At 44.3% G+C, this 22,456-nt stretch overlaps 1 protein-coding gene across 2 annotated transcripts in view; it reads right to left on the bottom strand.

Annotated features, from left to right (window-relative positions):
- LOC141148693 (NXPE family member 4-like) overlaps positions 1-22,456 on the bottom strand; it is a 174,317-nt gene that overhangs the window by 30,715 nt on the left and 121,146 nt on the right. Inside the window, exon 1 of one of the 2 annotated variants that reach the window (XM_073636339.1) lies at positions 4,692-5,487. The exons of the other annotated variant lie outside the window; for it this stretch is intronic. The gene's annotated coding sequence lies outside the window, so the exon portion shown is untranslated. Of the gene's footprint in view, positions 1-4,691; positions 5,488-22,456 lie in introns of those variants that run through there. 2 annotated transcript variants of the gene reach the window in all.

Here is a 22,456-nt window from a genome sequence, read left to right as displayed (position 1 = left end):
TATCACTCACATACATACATATATCAGTCTATGAGATGTAGAGATGTAGTGAGATATAGTACAGCTAAAGTGGCATTTAGAAAGAAAAAAAAACATTTAATGCTAAATGACTTTTCCCAGCCGGCTTCCTTCTGTTTGTAAAAAAAAAAGCCATTCTACGCCTACAGTATGGACAATAAAGAGTACCATCATTTTCAGCCAATTTGCAATTTCAAGGCTTGCCATGTTTGGTATCTATTTACTCAATACACAATCTAATCTTTTATAGTTTACCAACCTTGTGGGATTAGAATTTGTTTTTTGTGCCCTAAAGTAATTTTAATGTTTTTTTTTTAAATTGCAACAACCACCAATTTATTGTCATCCCAAAGCCAAGGTGCATTGGGATGGGGGCATGCGGTCTGGTATGGTTCAGGAGGGGAGGGGGGGGCAGTGTTGCCAACCATCAGTATTTTTACTGGCAGCCAGTAAAAAAACAGGCACTTTTCTCCTGCCAGTAAATGCCAGTAAGAGGAAAAGGTTGCCAGTAAAAAATATGGCCGTGGCGCTTGGCTCGGAACTGGGCAAGCGCAGCATGGGTCCGGAGCCGGCCAGGACCATCCAGGTACCTGCTACAGTGTGTTTGGGTGGTACCGGCGGGGGGAAGGGTCTGGCGGAGATGGTGCCTGAGCATGTCGTGTGATGTCATGGTGCAAGGGAGCCAAGCGGAGTGGCCAGAGCCTCATGTGTGGGTCTGTGGGACGGGAGCAAGGCAAGCCGGGAGCGGGACTGTCAATGCTGTTTGGACTGGAGGGGACTGACGACCACCTGGCATGGATAGAGACTGCCACTGTGACTCAGGATGGGACCTGTTAGTGATCTATGCTGCTGCACACTGCTGTCAGTGTCACCGTGAGAGTGTTGCCCATTCTAATTTCCTGCCCCTGAGTCTTGTCCCTGAGCCACTTACTATATTTAAAATAAAATAAGAAATATGCTTTTTGTCTTTAATATCCTACCTTGAATCACATTGCTAATTGCAGGTTGTACTTATTTGTAGCCTAAATACTGAAATTTGCACTTACAACTGTAATTTTTGCGACTTTTGGAAATGCCAGTAAAAACTTGGCGGTGCCAGTAAATTTTGGTTGTCGTGTCAGTAAATTTCAATCTGGTAGGTTGGCAAAACTGGGGGGGGGGGGCGCTTGCTCATCCCCTCCCTTTCCTGACCTGCCAGGCTGCATGCTTGAATAAGGGGCTGGTATGGTTTTTTTTTGTGGGGGCCACGCCATTTTTTTTAAATTTGGGGTGAGGGCCTGGTTTGGACCTGGGGAGGGGGCAGGGCCACGCTGTTTTTTTTTTCACAATTTTTTTTTAGCCGGCAATTCTTTTTTTTCTACATTTAGCTGTCACTGGGGAAGCCCGCTGACAGCTGATAACTGACTGATCAGTTGTTAAGGATGCAGTGGCCGGCTTCCTGGCCCCCTCCTTAGCAACCAGCTATATAAAGTGTAAAATAAAAACAGCAAATCAAGGGAAAATCGCAGTAAAACGCGGTACTTTGAAGTCTATTGCATGCAAAACGCTGCATTTTGCTGGAAAAAAGTCCCCGACCAATTCCAAAAATGCAGAGGCACATAAATGCATTGATGTACACGTGTTCCATAGGAACCCATGTTAAAAAATTTCCCTGCATTTCTGCAAAATGCATAAAAAATGCATTAGTTTGAATGGAGCTTTAATTAGGATTATTTGGAACCATAGGATTCCTCCAGAGATTGCTAGGAATTCCTGATTGACCTCCTATGTAGCGGTGTAGTTGCCACTAGTAACAAACATCAACCAATTCACCCTGCTGCCAGACCTCCATATATGACTTGCAGAGACAATGAACAGTCCTTTGCTGGATTTGTTTTTGTTTATCTGGGGGTACAACTTGGTTGGGGAAAGGGGTATATGGCATGCCAATAGAATAACTCATTTCGCCATCATATTTTTGTAGATTTACAGATTAGCACATAGGTTGAGCCTGAAGAAAAGATGCGCATGATTTGACAGTTATGATCTTTATCCTGCATCACCATGCAGACTATTGCTCCTCCTCTGCTTATCTCCTGCAGACTATTGCTTCCAGAAGTCAGAAGTTCCTCACCCATGACCGTGTAAGGATGAGGACATCACTCTTGACTGTGTAAGGGTGATGTTCCCAGAAATCCTCTCCTCCTGCATAAACTTATCCTGTAATTGTCAATATAAAGTATAATATAAATGAGTGCAGCGCTAAGATCATTAAATTTTTTTTTTTTTTTTTACCGGAGGCAAATATTGACATAATGAAACGGTGAAAACAAGCTAAAAACAGAAAACTAAGGTGGAGGTATTAAATCCAAAATTATTATTCTGTGTTCTATTAAATAATATTGTGAATATTAAATCACCTGATATTGAACCAATCAAATTAAAATATAAAGTAAATACATCGAATATAAAATAAGTGTATACACATATACAAAGTGAAAATATTATTCCTCAGCCGTGGGTTAATATACTCCAAATATACATAACTATATAGATAAGTGATGTGAATCTGATAATCAAAGGTGAAAACATAAAAAACATATGTGATAAAAATTTCAATAAGTCCCATAGATCTTGCAAGAAGGAAAATTAGCCAGTGAAGGTTACAACCAACAGATGGTGAAAAGAAGGATCCTTCATCCAGTGAAATGGAACACCCGAAGTGAGTAAGTATTCTCCTTACCAGCTAAAAAGACCAATATTTTGGTCTCACCGAGCAGGGAATTCGGTCTCCTAAAAACCTATAGGACATCCAAGGCTGCTGAATCTGTATCCCAAAAACCTATCGCCTCTGCTGCCACTTTCAGCAATGTCTCCTCTCTAATTCCTCTCGACTCACCTCTAACGTGGAACTTCTTCGAGAGGAATTAGAGCGGAGACATTGCTGAAAATGGCAGCAGAGGTGATAGTTTTGAGTTTTTTTTTCTCATTTAATGATCTTAGTGCTGCACTCATTTATATTATATGATTTTGGGTTTTGTATTGTAGACTCTTGGTGCTGGCTGCTTTTTATTTTTTGATGATATTTTTTGATTCAATTTATTTTAAGTATACTCCTAGCGTAGCATTTGGCCATCTGGCCCTTTTTTTATCAATATAAAGTATGTCACATCCTATTCTGTAAGCAAGAAGGGCCCACTCTGAATAACTCCTCAAGCTGGCTCTGGCTGCTCGCTGCTACTAGGCCAGAGGCCTGCAGTACCTCTCCCCGGAGGCCCAGTAGTTTAAAAGCAAATGTTGAACGGTGGACTACTGTTCCCAGCTAGCCCAACTTGCAAAACCTGTGCCCTCGGGCCACATCGATTTGACACAATCCCCCACAGTCTTTCCTCTGATCCAGGACTCCTCATCATTGACCGTGTAATGATAAGGACTTCACTACTGACCGTGTAGAAGTGAAGTTCCCTCACAGACTTCCTGGCACATCCAGCCCTCCACTGTGGTACACTCACCAACCTTTCTCTGCCCCGAGTCCTTGATGGAGAACTTGACCGGATCATACGTTCCGACAGCTTCACCTGCCCCTCTGCTCCAGGAGTTCCTCATCATTGACCATGTAATGATAAGGACATTGCCAATGACCGTGTAATGGCAAAGTTCCCTCACAGTTCTCCCCGCGGGCCTCCTCCTGCGATCTGCGCACCCCTCCCAGATGGGGGTGCCCTCCTGCTGCTGCCTAGTATTCTATTCTCCACTTCACCCGGCCAACAACTCCCCCCCAGTGGCATGTTACCTCAGCTTATATAAGAGGCCTGCCCTCTTCCAATACCAGTTGGGGATTGGTCAGGGCTCCCACAAGAGCTGCCTGCCACTCCAGTTTCCAGGCCCTGCCCCTCTTCCAGAACATTCTCCCTGGAAGCAGGGGAGGCACCTCAGAACTAGAGCACAGGTGGTCACACCCACTGCTACACTAAATATTCCCAGCCCCCAGATCAAAACAGACAGGCCTAGCTTGCAGCTACTACTAGCACCTACCTATTGGTTGTTCTCATCTCAGCCCTGGCAGGCTGCCCTCTTTCCGTGTCGTCGGCCTCTGTCGACTCCGGACGTCATTGCGCCATCCCGCGCGATGATGTCGGAAGCCGCTCAGGCCAGGGAACCGCGATTGGCTGGCGCCTCCGATCCATCTCTATGTACCTTTCTCAGTACCCAAAGTCTGCTATGCTCGCCCCTCATTAAAATGTATCTCCCTCACCTGGATCCATATTGTTCTAAACCAAGTGGGACTGGCTATTTGATCATACCACTCCCACACCACCAGGTATTTAACCTTACTCTAAGTACACACATAACCCTGTTACGCAGCTGAGAGGAGCACAGCTCCCTACACTGGGCCTGGTTACTTTGAATGGCTAAGGTTAGTGATTTATCTATGCACTTTGCTCCATGCTCTACCTTTTTACAATTGCTCGGAGAGATCTATTTCCTATCTCTACTTACATTCCAATGCATACTATGTTCATAGTACATGGATATATACAATGTCCCCCCTTCTTTTTTCATTGTCTTCAGATGTGCGCCAATCTCACCTCTCAGTGGCGGTTTTCGTGAGCCCTGCCTTGCCGTTTCGCTTTTTGGCATGTGGCCAGTCCTATACAGAAACTAGATTTTTCCATTTTGTCTATTACCCCTACCTTTGAGTTTAACTGGGAGGACTGCCTTTATCCACTGGATTTATGGGCGTGGGAGTTCCATCTCGCAACATCACTGTGTATACCTTTGTTATAATAGAGAGACAGATGTTTTGTGAGTACTTTTTTGGATTAATATCTAACTTGATGCCTTTTCTGTCTTTTTCTGTGAATTGAAGTCTTCTGATCAAAGTTTACCATTTCCTTAATTGCCTATGCAGATGCAAAACATATTTACTTATACATATATACGCAAATATTTTTTCTTTTTAGAAATATAACAATCTGCTTGCCTTAAACCCCTGAGGAAGGAAGTACACACCATAAAAAGAAATGAATCTTTTTGTGTTTTTCTGAAACATGTAGGGTATTTTGTAGCAGTTCCACAATCTCTTTGACCATTTATTGGCCTTTGTGGTTTACCGCCTACATCATAGCAGCTTTATTTCTGACACCAATTGCTCCTATTGTATTGTTGATTTTAGATGTCAGTATGTATTTTGTACAGTTTGTTTTAATAAAATTTGATACTTTTATGTAATAACTTTTTTGCACTTCATCTGCATTCTTAATCCTTGTTGATCCACTGCCCATACTATCCCCTTGGGGTACTGTCAGGGAATTTAGTAGACCAGACTGTGTGGACTGCACAGAGATAACCCAAAACGCATGTAAGTGAATAAATAATGGTGTTTATTAAACAAGTGACAAGTAAGAGGAATTTAAACAGTGCAAAACCAACCACAGACCCACAAACAACAAATAGTATATACAAGTAAATGGAGATACCGGAATCGTAAACAAAGCCAGGCCAAGGTCATACACAGGGAGGTCAGCAGATGGACAAGGACAGGAAACCAGCAGGACAGGGAGAGGATGGATGGTTAGGCTGCAGGGCAGGGATCCAAGGGAATCAGGAGGGACAAGAACAGGATGTGCTAGGGATAGGGATCGGATCGGATCAGAGCAGAGCAGGACAGAAACAGGTTCACGATCAGGATACAGGCAGCAAGGTCAGGGCACAGGGCGAAAGATACCAAGGCGAGCATGTGAGGGCTTGCAGGGTATTTATAGGACTGACTAAAATTGGCTTCAAGTCACACCTGAGCGCAGGGAGTGTTGTCTGCTCCATACTGCCAGGAGACACCTGCTGGTGGACCACAGTACTGCATGCCAAACGATATATCTTACCAGCGGATGGACCCTTTCCTGACAGTACCCCTCCCTAAAGGAGCGGCCTCCGGACGCTCCAACTAGTCTTAATTGTCCATAGTCTATGGCATCAGGCAGAATGGTGGAAGAAGGCATTTCAGGCTGGTCGTCAGGCACATCCGGGCAGACAGCTGGCATGTCAGAGTCATTGAGCTGGGCAGCGGACAGGAACAAACCAAGCTGGGCAGCAGACAGGAACAAACCAAGCTGGGCAGCAGAAAGGAACAAACCAAGCTGGGCAGCAGACAGGAACAAACCAAGCTGGGCAGCAGACAGGAACAAACCAAGCTGGGCAGCAGGCTCCGGGTCGTTGAGCTGGGCAGCAGGCTCCGGGTCGTCAAGCTGGGCAGCAGGCTCCGGGTCATCGAGCTGGGCAGCAGGCTCCGGGTCATCGAGCTGGGCAGCAGTCTCTGGAGCGTTAGGCAGAACAGCGAGTACCGTAAGGGCAGGCCGGATTACAGGTACCGGCTCAGCAAGCTGGGTAACGGACCCCGGCCCAGTGGGCTGGGTAACAGGCCCCGACTCAGTGAGCCGGACACCGGGCACTGGTTCGGCAAACCGGATAACGGGTACTGGCTTGACAGGCACAGTGACGGACTTCGGTTTAGCAGACTGGGTAACAGGCACCGGATCAGCAGACCGGGTAACGGGCACCGATTCAACAGACTGGGTAACGGGCACCGATTCAGCAGGCTGAGACACGGGCACCGAAACTCCAGGCTGAAACACGGGCACTGAAACTTCAGGCTGAAACACGGGCACCGAAACCTCAGGCTGAGATACCAACATCACGACATCAGGCTGGAAGACAGGTACCAGGATATCAAGCTGGAGGATGGGCACATCAGACCAGAAAGTGGGTACCGAAACATCAGACCGGGCAGCAGTTGCTGGAACTTCAGGCTGGACAGCAAAGACAGGCGCTGGCACATCAGGCAGAACAGCAGGTACTGGCACAACAGGTACATCGGACTGGTCAGTAGTCACTGGAGCGTCAGACTGGAACATGGACACTGGGATTTCGGGCTGACCAGCAGGCACTGGGACCTCAAACTGGGCAGCAGGCACAGGCATTGGCACAACTGGCTGAGTAGCAGACACTGGCACATCAGGCTGGGAAGCGGACTGGAAAGCCGACACCGAGACATCAGACCAGGCAGCGGTTCCTGGAACTTTAGACTGGGCAGCAGACACAGGCGCTGGCACATCGGGCAGAACAGCAAGTGCTGGCATACCAGGCTGGACAATAGGTACATCGGACTGGACAGTAGTCACTGAAGCGTCAGACTGGAACATGGGCACTGAGATGTCAGGCTGAGCAGCAGGCACTGGGACCTCAAACTGGACAGTGGGCACAGGCATTGGCACAACAGGCTGAGTAGAAGACACTGGCGCATCAGGCTGGACAGCAGACAGAAGAACGTCAAACTGGAAAGCGGGTCCATCAGACTGGAACACTGGTAGCAAAACTTTAGGCTGGAACATGGACACAAGGTCATCAGACCGGTCAGCAGGCACTGGGACGTCGGACTGGGTAGCAGGCACTGGATCCTCAGACGGGGTAGCAGGCACTGGATCCTCAGACGGGGTAGCAGGCACTGGATCCTCAGACGGGGTAGCAGGCACTGGATCGTCAGACTGAGTAGCAGGCACTGGATCCTCAGACTGAGTAGCAGGCACTGGATCGTCAGACTGAGTAGCAGGCACTGGATCGTCAGACTGAGTAGCAGGCACTGGATCGTCAAACTGAGTAGCAGGCACTGGATCGTCAGACTGAGTAGCAGGCACTGGATCGTCAGACTGAGTAGCAGGCACTGGATCGTCAGACTGAGTAGCAGGCACTGGATCGTCGGACTGAGTAGCAGGCACTGGATCGTCGGACTGAGTAGCAGGCACTGGATCGTCAGGCTGAGTAGCAGGCACTGGATCGTCAGACTGAGTAGCAGGCACTGGATCGTCAGACTGAGTAGCAGGCACTGGATCGTCGGACTGAGTAGCAGGCACTGGATCGTCGGACTAAGTAGCAGGCACTGGATCGTCAGGCTGAGTAGCAGGCACTGGATCGTCAGACTGAGTAGCAGGCACTGGATCGTCAGACTGAGTAGCAGGCACTGGATCGTCAGACTGAGTAGCAGGCACTGGATCGTCGGACTGAGTAGCAGGCACTGGATCGTCGGACTGAGTAGCAGGCACTGGATCGTCAGGCTGAGTAGCAGGCACTGGATCGTCAGGCTGAGTAGCAGGCACTGGATCGTCAGGCTGAGTAGCAGGCACTGGATCGTCAGGCTGGAAGGCAGGCATCGAGACATCCGGCTGGAAGGCAGGCATCGAGACATCCGGCTGGAAGGCAGGCATCGAGACATCCGACTGGAAGGCAGGCATCGAGACATCCGGTTGGAAGGCAGGCATCGAGACATCCGGCTGGAAGGCAGGCACCGAGACATCCGGCTGGAAGGCAGGCACCGAGACATCCGGCTGGAAGGCAGGCACCGAGACATCCGGCTGGAAGGCAGGCATCGAGACATCTGGCTGGAAGGCAGGCACCGAGACATCCAGCTGGAAGGCAGGCACATCAGACTGGAAAGTGGGAGCAGGTTGGGTTACTGGCAAGATGGTGTGGGTCGGGAAAGATTTTTGTTTCTTTTTTGGTTTAGCCGGTGCAGTTTTGTATGTAGGTGCAGGGCTGTAAGAAAAGAAAGTAGCTGGGCGGAAGGAAGACCAAGGAACTGTAGCTGGAGGAAGGTTTTGTGGGACTGTTTCAGGTGGAGGAGAAGAGACAATTGGATTTAAGGCAGGATAAGTGCTACACTTGGAGACTGGGTAGTAGTATTTGGTAGGGGGCTGATTAAACTGGGCTGTAGCTGAGGTTGCCATAGGTGACGGAGAGATAGATTTTTGGGAAGGCAGATGATTAATGGTAGGGCTGGAATATTGTGACTTAGCTAAAGACAGGAGATCTGACCATGCCTGCAGCACAGGTTGAACAAACGCTGATTCACACACAGCCTGACTAACCAAGGATTGCACCGACTGGATGCAATTAGACAACACCTGCTGTGAACAGGAGGAATAATGTTCCAGGGAATGAGCTGATCGGATAGTTTCCATCAGCTGGTCACTAGTCCACCCTTTTAAAATCTGGCGACAATATTCACCATCCTCTTCTGCTAGCAGAGAATAATAAATTATTTCATTGGAATCCATATTAGCAGACCCGACAAACCAGGATGGTTTCCTCAATGAAGCCACGTCTGGTCAGGGATGGCCTTGGTATACTGTCAGGGAATTTAGTAGACCAGACTGTGTGGACTGCACAGAGATAACCCAAAACGCATGTAAGTGAATAAATAATGGTGTTTATTAAACAAGTGACAAGTAAGAGAAATATAAACAGTGCAAAACCAACCACAGACCCACAAACAACAAATAGTATATACAAGTAAATGGAGATACCGGAATCGTAAACAAAGCCAGGCCAAGGTCATACACAGGGAGGTCAGCAGATGGGCAAGGACGGGAAACCAGCAGGACAGGGAGAGGATGGATGGTTAGGCTGCAGGGCAGGGATCCAAGGGAATCAGGAGGGACAAGAACAGGATGGGCTAGGGATAGGGATCGGATCAGAGCAGAGCAGGACAGAAACAGGTTCACGATCAGGATACAGGCAGCAAGGTCAGGGCACAGGGCGAAAGATACCAAGGCGAGCATGTGAGGGCTTGCCGGGTATTTATAGGACTGACTATAATTGACTTCAAGTCACACCTGAGCGCAGGGAGTGTTGTCTGCTCCATACTGCCAGGATCCATCCGCTGGTGGACGTCAGTACTGCGGCCAAAAGATGAAATGACACCAGCAGGGAAATATTCTCCTGACAGTTCAACACTGCCAGGAGACACCTGCTGGTGGACCACAGATCAGCTTAACGTTAGTTCCAATTTTGCAATTTCTCTACCTACTGGTAGAGGGTGCTACATTCACCCCCCACCAAAATCACAGCTGTCCTCAGCTGTGGAAATTACATTTCCAAAAATACCTCCTGGGCCCAGGAGTAAAGGCATCCCATATTATTAGGTTGGAGGGGGAAAGGGTAAAATTGGAAAGGGTTTTGTATAAAAGTACAAAAATAGAATATATACAATCTGGTCATATATTTACATTGCACATTTTATACACATCCTAACTACAGATCCCTGCAGCTAGACACGTACAAGTGGAGGCAGAGCACTGCTCCCTTAAGAGGAATACTCTGCCTACCACAGGTCTTCATCTGTTCCCGTGGTGGAGATGGACAGCCATCACATCCCTGGCATTCCTAAAAGAAGACACAACAACATACAACCTATCTATACAACTATCTATACAAATAATTCACCAGGCGGAGGGGGTTACAATCCTCTACGTGGTGAAAGAAACACATTTTTTAAAAAACTTTACAAAGGGTGGCATGCTGTTCCCTGTTTCACTGTCACTCCTGCAAGAGGGATTTAAGGGGACCTCCTGCTGAGCACAGTCAAAACAGACATACCAATGATCAATAAAACCCTATAATTGCTCCTGGTTGGAGGGGCCCCTCCTGAAAGTTAGGTAGCAAAAAGGTTTGACAGGGACAGTACACCCTAGTGTCCGTTATACCCTTGTCCTTCCATCAGTCACCCTGGGTGGTGGGCAAAGGCTGTCCCTGCAAGAAATGTACATTGTCATCAGAGAAAACCACACAGGCCCTGCCCTGTCCTTGCAGTCCTTGTGGCCGCCTCTATATGGGCTGCACAGCACAGCAGTCCTCCTACATATAGAAACGTGGATCCGGCAACCTCTTCCGGCTATCCCCTTCTCCTCTGACGGAGACCGAGTGGCTCCTGGTAGCCGCCTTTACAACCAGGACTCGGTCTTTGTGGATTGCACGGCCCAACCTCCATTCTTGCTGAATGTCCTTGAACCGGGTCCAGGCATCACTCTCTGGCACCCGGAGTGGCTTGGGCACATGCAAAAAGTCCCAAACCAGGTCATCTTCCCACTGTCCCCGTGAGCCTTCAATGATGTCCATGGTGTGGGCTGGGACATAAGGGTAATCTAAGCCCCACTCCAAGGCAACCCTCCTTTGTACCTCCCGCTGGAAACGTGAGAGTCGTGGTAACTTTTTGGGTTTTCCTCTTCTAGGCAGGACGCAGGCATCTGGGGCCTTGAAGACCCACTGTCTGTATGTGGGTGCTCTGGTCTGGGTAGTGGAAAGCTGCTCCGAGCTGGGTATAAAGTGGTGACATAATATCGGCCAGCATTTCTGTTAGGCCGTTGAGATGTGTGTACATGTATATGCCATAATATGGAAGAAGTTGTTTAGTATGTTAACTATTGCTGTTAACTAGCCTGTTTGTATGTATATGGCAAATACAAAATATAAGAATAAAGAAATAAAAATAAATGGATGTCAGCAAATGCTGGGACCTCAGCAATAAAAGGAGCAGCTACCAACTTTTACATCTATAAGGCATTAGATAAATAATAAATAACATGTAATAATGTAAATAACAATAAGTTCTAGTAATCAATGGCGATATAGTTCATGATATGAAAGATAAAACAATTTGATACATCGACACAAGCAGGCGTTTAAGGCAAGATGTTGGTCCAGTCTATAAAATAAAAAATTATTATAATGGTAATAATAATAAAGTGAAAAAAACTATTATACGAATATAATAGGAAATAATAAACACATGAATACAACAACATTTAAAAAATTAAAAATTAAATTAAATTAAAACTATTTCTTTATTCTTATATTTTGTATGTATTTTTGCCATATACATACAAACAGGCTAGTTAACAGCAATAGTTAACATACTAAACAACTTCTTCTATATTATGGCATATACATGTAAACACATTTCAACGGCCTCACAGAAATGCTGGCCGATATTATGTCACCACTTTATACCCAGCTCGGAGCCTAAATAGTTTATGTCGATGTTTATACATACCGTATATACTCGAGTATAAGTCGTTCCGAGTATAAGTCGAGGCCCTAATTTACCACAAAAAAATGGGAAAAACTTACTGACCCGAGTATAAGACGAGGGTGAGAAATGCACAGCTACTGTAAGTGGAAAAGAGGGTCAACAATGCCCATTTGCAGCATTACTGTGCCCATTTGCATGCCTCACTGTGCCCATTTGCAGTCATAGGTCCCCTGAACTTCAAACTCGGTAGTTAAGGGTTCCTAGATGCCCCCTAGCTGCAGCCAAAATTTGGGGTCTCTGAACCCAAAGGGTCCCGAAATTACATTGCTGCAGATGGACACGGTTGACCGAATTTGGGGCCCCGTATCTTGGGGCCACTTAGTGCTAGGAACCCCAAATTTAGTGTGCAAACCCAGTGGAACTAGCACCATAACATTTTCAAAGCTGGGATTTCTAGCATCAAGTGGCCCCAAGATACAGGGCCCCAAAAATCAGTTCAGAAAATGTCAAGCACTTTTCTGCAACAGAGAATGACATTTTCCGAACCAGATTTGGGGCCCCGTATCTCAGGGCTACTTGGTGCTAGGAACCCCAGCTTTGGATATGTTGTGGTACCAGTTCCACTGGGTTTGCACACCAAATTTGGTGTTCCTAGCACCAAGTGGCCCTGAGATATGGGGCCCCAAATTTGGTTCAGAAAATGTCAACCACTTTTCTGCAGCAGAGAATGACATTTTCCGAACCGAATTGGGGCTCCGTATCTCAGGGCCACTTAGTGCTAGGAACTTCAGCTTTGGATATGTTGTGGTACCAGTTCCACTGGGTTTGCACACCAAATTTAGGGTTCCTAGCACCAAGTGGCCCTGAGATACGGGGCCCCAAATTCGGTTTGGAAAATGAATTTTTTTGCTGCAGAAAAGTGCTTGACTCGAGTATAAGTCGAGGGGGGCACTTTCAGCACAAAAAAATGTGCTGAAAAATTCGACTTATACTCGAGTATATACGTAGGCCGACCTTGGCACACATTATTTTGATCTTTTCGGCATGAATGCACATTTTAGTAGCCCTACACAAATCCTGGCCGATATTATGTCACTGCCGACATCATGTCATTGCATTTTACACCTGCGTTTGAGCTCAAATCGTTCATGATCGCACATACACAGGTTGACTCTGGCTTATAATATATTATTTTGGTTTTCAGCACACCTTCAACAATACTACTACATTATCCTAGTCACCTTTATTTCATCTTATATTATTTTACCTAAACATTATTTGTTTCTTACTTTTTTACATTTTTCCACATTCGCCATCTACATGATGACGCATATACTTTGTTCATATTATGTTTCTTTTATCAATCTTCAACTATCTATTTCATACACAGGTAACTTCTCCATTTGCACAGGTATATATATATACATCTTCATTTGATCTCTTATATTTCCACATACATACTTTTACTCGTGATATATTTACATTTTCACTATTTATTGCACCATATTTTATTTTATTTTGACATGTCTTTCTTTAACTTATGTTAATTAGGATGATTATTTTTCACTATATATCATTCACCTTTACTCATTCACCTATTCATTGTTAACATATCCACTTGTAAATATACCTTTACATACATACACATCGCATAATATTATCCATTGTATATATTTTTGGACTTATTCATTTTCCTTTTTTCCCTTTTATTCTGTTGCTTATATATCATTAACATGGGAGTTTCCATCTTAAAGCCTGTTCACTTGACAGCAGGTGCTGAGACCTCGCACAGTCGACATTCAGCTGTTCCTGATTACTTACATGATTATGTGGTCACATGTTTTAAAATATAGGCTTTATATATGATTCTCATTCCCATGTTTGTCAGCTATGAGTAAGCACCCGTTATGAGTGTGAAACGCGTCAGTTGATTCCTGTACGTTCCTGCTTCAGTGTCTTGTACATTCTGTGATCCAGCTTTTTATCAATAAAGGCACTTGTTATCTTGTGTGCGGCATCCAGACCACTTCGTCCATTTCTGCTCACTCCAGTTCCAGGCCCTGCCCCTCTTCCAGAACATTCTCCCTGGAGGCAGGGGAGGCGCCTCAGAACTAGAGCACAGGTGGTCACACCCCCTGCTACACTAACCACTCCCAGCCCCCAGATCAAAACTGATAGGCCCAGCTTGCAGCATAAGCCTGCCTAAATTTGCCTGTGCTGATATTCTATTTAACAAAAATCCTACTACTAGCACCTACCTATTGGTAGAGGGTGCTAAACCTATTTGATGGTGCCTGCATAGTTCCTGGGCCAACGCTGTTTGGCAAACCAGCATCATTATTATGTTTTTAGCTGTTTCTATAGGGGTGCATTCTGACCATCACTGGGATGGTTGTAGTTTTCTTACTGACCTCCAATGTAAGGGGGACTTTTCCCTTATCCCTGATAAATTGGTTTTAGTAAGGGTTCCCTGAGGCCCGAAATCTATTTTAGGGGTTCCTCTGGGGAAATCTTTTTTAAATCTGCAGCTTTCAAAAAAAGAATACCTGGTAATCCTGCCTTGAAGGTCCTTGTTTACTTATTTATTTCAGGTACTTATATAGCACTGTCAATTTACGCAGCACTTTACATATATTATATATTCACATCAGTCCCTGCCCTCAAGGAGCTTACAATCTAAGGTCCCTAACTCACATTCATACACACTCATACTAGGGCCAATTTAAACAGGAGCCAATTAGCCTACCAGCATGTCTTTGGAGTGTTGGAAGAAACTGGAGGAAACCCACGCAGGCAGAGGGAGAACATACAAGCTTTGTGCAGGTATTGCCATAGTTGGGATTTGAGCCTATGACCCTAGTGTTGCTATGCGGAAGTGCTAACCACTTAGCCACTGTGCTGCCCCCTGGCATTTCCTGTTCTGGCATTTCCTGTTACAGCAAGACGACGGTCTGTCCCTGTCTCCCAACAGTTCACCTACATTGTCATTAGGTTTAAGATCAGTATTTGGTGCAAATGTGGGGCGGCACAGTGGTCTAGTGGGTAGCACTCTCACCTAGCAGTAAGAACGGTTGCTGGCTCGAATCCCAACCACAACATTACCTGCCTGGAGTTTGCATGTTCTCCCTGTGCCTGCGTGGGTTTCCTCCAGGTACTCCGGTTTCCTCCCACACTCCAAAGACATGCTGGTAGGTTAATTGGATCCTGTCTAAATTGTCCCTAGTATGTATGAATGTGAGTTAGGGACCTTAGATTGTAAACTCCTTGAGGGTAGGGACTGATGTGAATGTACAATGAATATGTAAAGCGCTGCATAAATTGACGGCGCTATATAAGTACCTGAAATAAATAAATAACGTAAGTTTATACCACACACAGGGCTATTCGGTATATCATCAGAATGCAGAACATTCAGGGGGTTGACAGGGTGAACTTGATAAATTCAGGCTGTCAATGGTTGTTAGGGAAGCAGTGGCTGATGGCAACCATCACATCCTTACCAACCACTGATGTCACCTGGCCCATTCACTTACATGACCGGGAAAAGGAGTGACTGCATGGCCATATTTGGGCAATGATGTCACCACTATGTCCGCCCCTTACTTTATATAGCTGTTGACAACTTGGGGAGCTGTCATTCACCAGTGTAACCATCAGGGATCGGTTGTGTGTGGCAGGGGAAAGTTTTTTTTTTTTGATGACTCAGTTCCAGTGTGCATCGATGGACTTTACGAGGGACTTTTGTGGGGACTTTTATTTTTTAAATAAAGAACTTGTCAAATGTTTGGATGTCCTTATTTCTAGGCTTCAACTCATTTTTATGAATAAATAGGGGTACTATGTACCCCATACTCATTCACGTGGGAGGAGTGGGGGACCCCTTAATGTGAACCACTTCATGCAAAATCACTTACCTGTATGTCATTTTGTTGAAGTGGCTGTACCGGGGTGAAGCCTGCAGCTGCCGTTTTTTAGACAGTTAATGTGGCTCAGCAGGCGCTCGGCTGCTATTACGGGCAGCTAGAGGGGACCCCCCCCCCTCCCAACGCTTTCCGCCGGTCTGCCCGGGTCTCCCGTCCCACCGGGAGACATGAGCGTCCAACCAGAACGTTTGGCGGCTGGCCGGAGACCCGAATGAAGCTGGAATCGGCTATGATCGGGGCTCCTATGTAAAAACACTGAAGCGGCGTCACTTCCGGTTTACTCGGCTGCAAATGACAGTATTCCAAAATGTCAATTTTGGTGTTTTGAATACTTTTAAGCGCAAAGGAGGAATTTGGGATCTTTTAGACCCCTATGCCTCCATAAAGAGTACCTGTCACTACCTATTACTGTCACAAGGGATGTTCAAATCACACATGTGAGATATCGCGTTAGAGTGAGAGCAATAATTCTAGCAAAAGACCTCCTCTGTAACTCTAAACTGGTGACCGTTAAAAAAATGTAAACGTCGCCTACGGAGATTTTTAAGTACCGTGGTTTGTTACCATTCCACGAGTGTGTGCAATTTTAAAGCTTAACATCTTTGGTATCGTTACTCGGCGTAACATCATCTTTCACAATATGCAAAAAAATTGTGCTAACTTTACTGTTTTCTTATTCTTTAATTCAGTGTATTTTTTCCAAAAAAATTACGTTTGAAAGACCGCTGCACAAATACCGTCAAATATTGCAATGATCACCATGTTATTCTCTAGGGCCGTGATGGCGAACCTTGGCACCCCAGATGTTTTGGAACTACATTTCCCATGATGCTCATGCACTCTGCAGAGTAGTTTGAGCATCATGGGAAATGTAGTTCCAAAACATCTGGGGTGTCAAGGTTCGCCATCACTGCTCTAGGGTCTTTGCTAAAAATTTATATATAATGTTTGGGGGTTCTAAGTCATTTTCTAGCAAAAATTACTGATTTTAATTTGTGAAAAATGTGTCAAAAATAGGCCTGGTCCAGAAGTGGATAAAGGGGGCTTTCAAATTTCAATAAGCCCCCCACCCATGATCTCTATAGACACAGGGCCACAGAGTTATGAGGAAAATGCCCTTGTCCCGCTTAAACAAGGTGCTTTGCCAGGAGTCCCCTCCCCCCCTATGTTGATGGCATGTGGCCTGCTATGGTTTGGGGGGGGGGCGATGACACATGCTTCCCCCCCCCCCCCTCCTGGCCAGCAAGGCTACATGTTCTGATTATGGGTCTGGTACAGATTTTTAGGGATTACATTTTTTTATGTCCCCCTAAAAGTCCATTCCAGATCTGAAGGGTCTGGTATGGATTTCCTGGGGGACATCACACATTTATTTTTGTGAAGTACCCCTTAAAATTTATACAAAACTGAAAGGGTCTGGAATGCATTTTGGGGGGCGGGCACTACATATATTTTTTTTCATTCCTGCTGTAGGATGTGTTGCAGCAAGAATGACATTTACAAGAAGAAAATGAATCAGTTTATGGCATTCATTGCCAAAAAGCACACAGACCCCTCTAAAGGTCCCCCAAAATACATAGCAGACCCTTAGAGGGGGGGGGTGGCTGTGTGCTGTTTCTTTTCTGACAATGACATCTGTTAAAGCAGAGTTCCACCCAAAAGTGGAACTTCCGCTCATCTGATTCCTCCCCCCCACGGTGCCACAATTGGCACCTTTCGGGCGGACAATTTTTTTGCTGGCACAAAATTGTCATAACTTTTTCCTCATTTTGCCTTACACTAAATCATCTTTCCTTTCCTGGGTTTGGTGGTCTGACAAGTATGCCATTTGAGTCCTATATAACGCTAACCCCATGCTGCTTCTGATTCATTCTAGTTGTCTTTTGTACAAAAATCTAGACAAATGTTTAAATGCTATGCATGCCACTGGTACCTAGGCAAACAATTGCTAATCCTTGCAAGCTCTATATAGGTATATATATATATATATATATATATATATATATATATATATTACCCATATAACTAAAAGTAGACAGGGCAGATTGGATAATGCAGATAAAACACCATTTAATAAAACCAAATTGAAAAAAATTGTACTTACAAAGTGATGGCTTGGTCAGAACGTATCCCAGGTGAAGTAAAGTCTAGGCGTAGGTCAAGTCCTACAGGAGCCCATAATAATTCTCACTGGCCAGTCGGAAAAAGGAGAATAGAGGCCAGCATTGGTGACTCTGAGGAGGATATCCAAAGGAAATGCTCTGCAACTTTACCAGAATAGTAAAGCTATAGTTAGGGGCCAGGAATGCAGTTAGGACAGACGTACTGGACGTTATACTAGATGACCTGTCGAACAGAAGAACTTGCCTCCAAAATTCCCTCCTAAAAGGTGGCTGGTTAGACCAGTGCAAATTTCAAAGCAAAACCAGCATCTAAACGTAATCAACCTAACTGCCATACATTTGTCAAAAGGCAGAATGTGGATACAGTGCTTGAGTACTATAACAATAGCCCGAGAAACCCAACAAATGATCGTTGCTACATAGAGTTCCACACAAAGCAAAATCCTTCAAGCTATAAAGAGCTGTTTGTTAGTTCTGAAAAAAAAAACCTCACAGTTAAAAGAAATTTGTAGAGTTATAGGGTAATTGTAGGAATATGAAAAAAAAAGTACAGCGCTCCTGATTTCATTATAAATATTATCTCATCTGAATATGTGCATAATGAACAAAATGATCACTCGTAATTAAATAAAAAAACAACTCATCCAATATATCCCACATGCGATACCATCAATAAATGTGAAAATACAGTACATGCTAATAATATAATGCTCAATTTTACATCCATATAACAATAATAAATAGTAATATCCCCAAATCCATTTATATCCATATAATGAAACAGCTTAAATTTAGGGGTGTCCAACCTGTACTCCACGGCCAAACACAAAATCGTAAACTTACTTAAAATTGTTTATTTTGTTTTTGAATTTTTTTTTTAGGCTATGTTTCCACTATTGCGTCCCCAAAGTCGCGCGCTTTACACTGCGATTGTGCGTTGCGATTTGTGTTGCGTTTTGTTGCGACTTTAATTACGACTTTGTGCGACTTGGATGTTCTGCGATTTAGTCCTAGTGATGTAATTCCTTATCCTGCTTATTTATTGCCCCTTCCTGTTTGGTTGTCTCGTGTTGTATGTTTGTTAGCAAACATGTTGGCTATGCAGTATGTTGGGTCAGCAGTCATTTTGGCTTCTGTAGCAGCATTTATAGATCAAGAAGAGGAGGATAACCGGAGGAGGAGAAGGCATCGCTTTTGGATACATCCCATCATTGCCCAAAGGGAAGTGAGAGGCCAGTTTGGGGTCCTTTACAATGACCTCCGGGCTCATGATGAAAAATTTTTCAACTATACAAGGATGTCAATTAGAAGGTGAGAACATTTTTTGATGTCAACTTGCAAATGCTGCCAGATATATTTCTCAAAATGTGTATATGCCTGGTCATTATTACTCTTTTTAGTATTTTGAGATTTGAATAGCTCGAAGTGTTAACTAGAACCTAATCAAATTGTTAGAAAAATGTAACTCCATTTGTAAATGTTTGATTTTTACATGGTCAGTGTAGATACTAGCCCTATTTTTTCTCTTTACAGTTTTGATGAATTGTTGGCTTTGCTCTCTAGTCATCTAGAGCGCCAAAACACCAGTTTCAGAAGGAGTATTCCATCTGCTGAAAGACTCATAATAACATTGAGGTAAATGTTCATACCTACTGTTTCTTCTTCTTAACTTCTATGTGGCTTTTGGAGATCCACATCATTCTTTCATCATCTTTACATGCAGTCCAAAAATAACTACTAGCATGTAATTGTGCGTAAGCTTGGTTTTAAAATCTTAACTCTGCCTCTACATCACCTGTGTCTTTCTCCTGCTCCTCTTCTTCCTTCTTCACTTCCTCAGGCACCTCCTTCCTAGCTCTGTTTTTTGGGTTTATTGATGTAGCTTAGTGTCAATATGTATCATTATCCTAAAATGTATGTACTTTTCCATTTTAGGTAACTGGCAACTGGACATTCCTTTTCCAGTTTGCATTTTGAATTTTTGGTTGGCAAAACTACAGTCAGCACTATTGTCCACGAGACCTGCCGAGACATATGGAATGTCCTTAGTGATTTGGTTCTGAAGAAGCCCACTTCCGACGATTGGTGCAAGAAAGCGGAACTTTTCTGGGATCGTTGCAATTTCCCAAATTGTCTAGGGGCAATTGACGGCAAACATATGAGGGTAGTGATGCCCATTGGCAGTGGAACAAAATACTATAATTACAAAAAATATTTTTCTTTTGTCTTACTTGCAGTGGCTGATGCCAATTATTGTTTCAGCTATATAGACATTGGATCATATGGCAGCAGCTCAGACTCAAGTATTTTCCAAAGATCTTCCTTTGGAAGAATGTTGCGGGAAAATGCTCTGGACCTGCCACAGGACTGTCCGTTGCCAGGAACAAATGGGCCGCCAATGCCATTTGTGTTTGTTGGGGATGAGGCCTTTGCTCTCAGTGAGCATCTATTAAGGCCTTATTCAAATCGGTGTTTGAGTGAAGAGAAGCGAATCTTCAATTACCGCTTAACGAGGGCAAGACGAGTGGTAGAATGTTCTTTTGGCATTTTAGCCAACAAGTGGCGTTTGCTCCATACCCCCATTAATTTAAAAATGGAGAATGCAATATCTGCAGTAAAAGCAGCATGTGTTCTTCACAATTTTGTGAGAATTCGTGATGGCTATCTTTTTGAAGATTCCCTCATGCACGATCTGGAAGGTGCACAATGGAGTGCCAGTAGGGGCACCACCAATGGTGCCAGTGTGCGTGAGGGATTCTCATCTTATTTTCTGTCTGCTGCTGGTTCTGTCCCCTGGCAGCAGGATGCCATAGCATAATGTATGTCATGCATTTTCTGTGAATATTATTTTGATGTATGTTATGTTTCAGTGCATCCAAAAGCATAATAACAGGTAGTTTCCTCAAATTCGAAAAAAGGATAAGCCGAAAATGCACAATGTAAACAAAATTATTTTTATTTTTTTTTTTTTTTGTGCAGGGAAGCACACAAAATTTTTGGGTTATGTGTTTGGGTGAACTACACCATTTTGTTTATTTTTTATCAAGCACAACAAATAGTGAAATAATAAACTATTTCTCTCAGAAAAACACGTAAATAAAATTATTTCAAAAATCTAAAAAAATATCTGAATCTTTTTTACAAGACAACTCTTTTTGCAATAAGGCAAAAATAAAGAAATACGTTCCATGAACTTAAAATTACAACAGTTGTTGTTTTGGCCTCCTCAACCAAACAAAACATAGAGAACAAGTCTTAAACACACCTCAATAATAATTGTAAATTACAATTGCTCGTATGTTTTGTTTTCAGTGGTCCCGGAAACTGAACTATTGGTTGGTCCAGGGAAATCCACTGATGGACCAGGATAATATTTCCTTGCCAGAAAAGGCGGAACATGACTGGGTGTAGGCTGCCTAAGTTGGTGAGTGGTTGGGGGGCCAAGGGTAGAGGTAGTGGGGTCAGGAATTGGATGCAACATGCGTGGCCTTGAGGGATTCAGTATATTACCATACTGGTCACAGTATGGACGGTTTATTGGTGGAGCATACTGTGTACTTGGAAAGTGAGTGTATTGTTGATAAGGGGGATATTGGGGAAGGGGGGGTTGCATATATGCTGAGGATGTTGTTGGCCCCTCACCCACAAATGATTGAGCAGTTGACATTAAAGCCATCCTGAGTGCATATTTTTTCTCAGGGGGTACCTGTTTACATATGCCTAAAATTACAGTGAGAAATGCTGTGTCTTCACACTGGTTTTCAGCCATTTTAGTGGACATCTGATTGACTACCTCTAAAATTTTATCCATGGGTTTACCAGGCCGGGCACTGACCCTTGAAGACCTTCGCAAAGGCCTAGAGACATTGCTAGGTCCTGGTTCTGCATCCTCCTCATTCATTGAGTTTGATGTTGACCTTGCTTCATCTACGAACAGTTCCTTGTCAACATTGTCTTGGAATTGTTCTTGCTCCTCCTCCTCCGCAGCTTCCTCTGCCTCATCTTCTGCTGCCAAACCCTGTGTGCTGTCTTCCCAGCTTGCTTGGGTTCTGAAATACAAATCACATATTTTTAAAGTAAGCATTACTATTTGATATGTAGAATTCGTAACATATGCCTGCTGATAACTTACTCTCGCATTTCCAACACTGGTTTCAAAAATTCAAGATCCCCGGCATGGGCATATGGGGCTAATCTTTTAGAGCCAGAACCACTCCTTCCTTCTTTTAATTTGCGTAAGTACCGGTTGTAGCAGTCTTTGAGACTTCTCCATCGAGTTTGTAACGAGTGCACTACAAAATATAAAGCAAAGTATACATTTTTTAAAACAAATTTAGTCACTGCCTATAGGTCATTCATTTGCTAGGCTGCATAATTGATATGGATGGTGTTAAAACAACCGCTACATATATTACCCATGACACCTACATAATTTGACATGTGCTGGAGGATGTTGACAGGGCCATCTTTAATATTATTTAATATTATTAGGACCGTGGACAAAAATTATTTGCTGGCCCACACACACAGATTTACTTTCCTGCAGCCACAGG

The sequence above is a fragment of the Aquarana catesbeiana genome, linkage group LG06, assembly GCF_042186555.1.
Source record: "Aquarana catesbeiana isolate 2022-GZ linkage group LG06, ASM4218655v1, whole genome shotgun sequence".
Lineage (NCBI taxonomy): Eukaryota > Metazoa > Chordata > Amphibia > Anura > Ranidae > Aquarana > Aquarana catesbeiana.
This window is presented reverse-complemented; position numbering and strand designations above follow the sequence as displayed.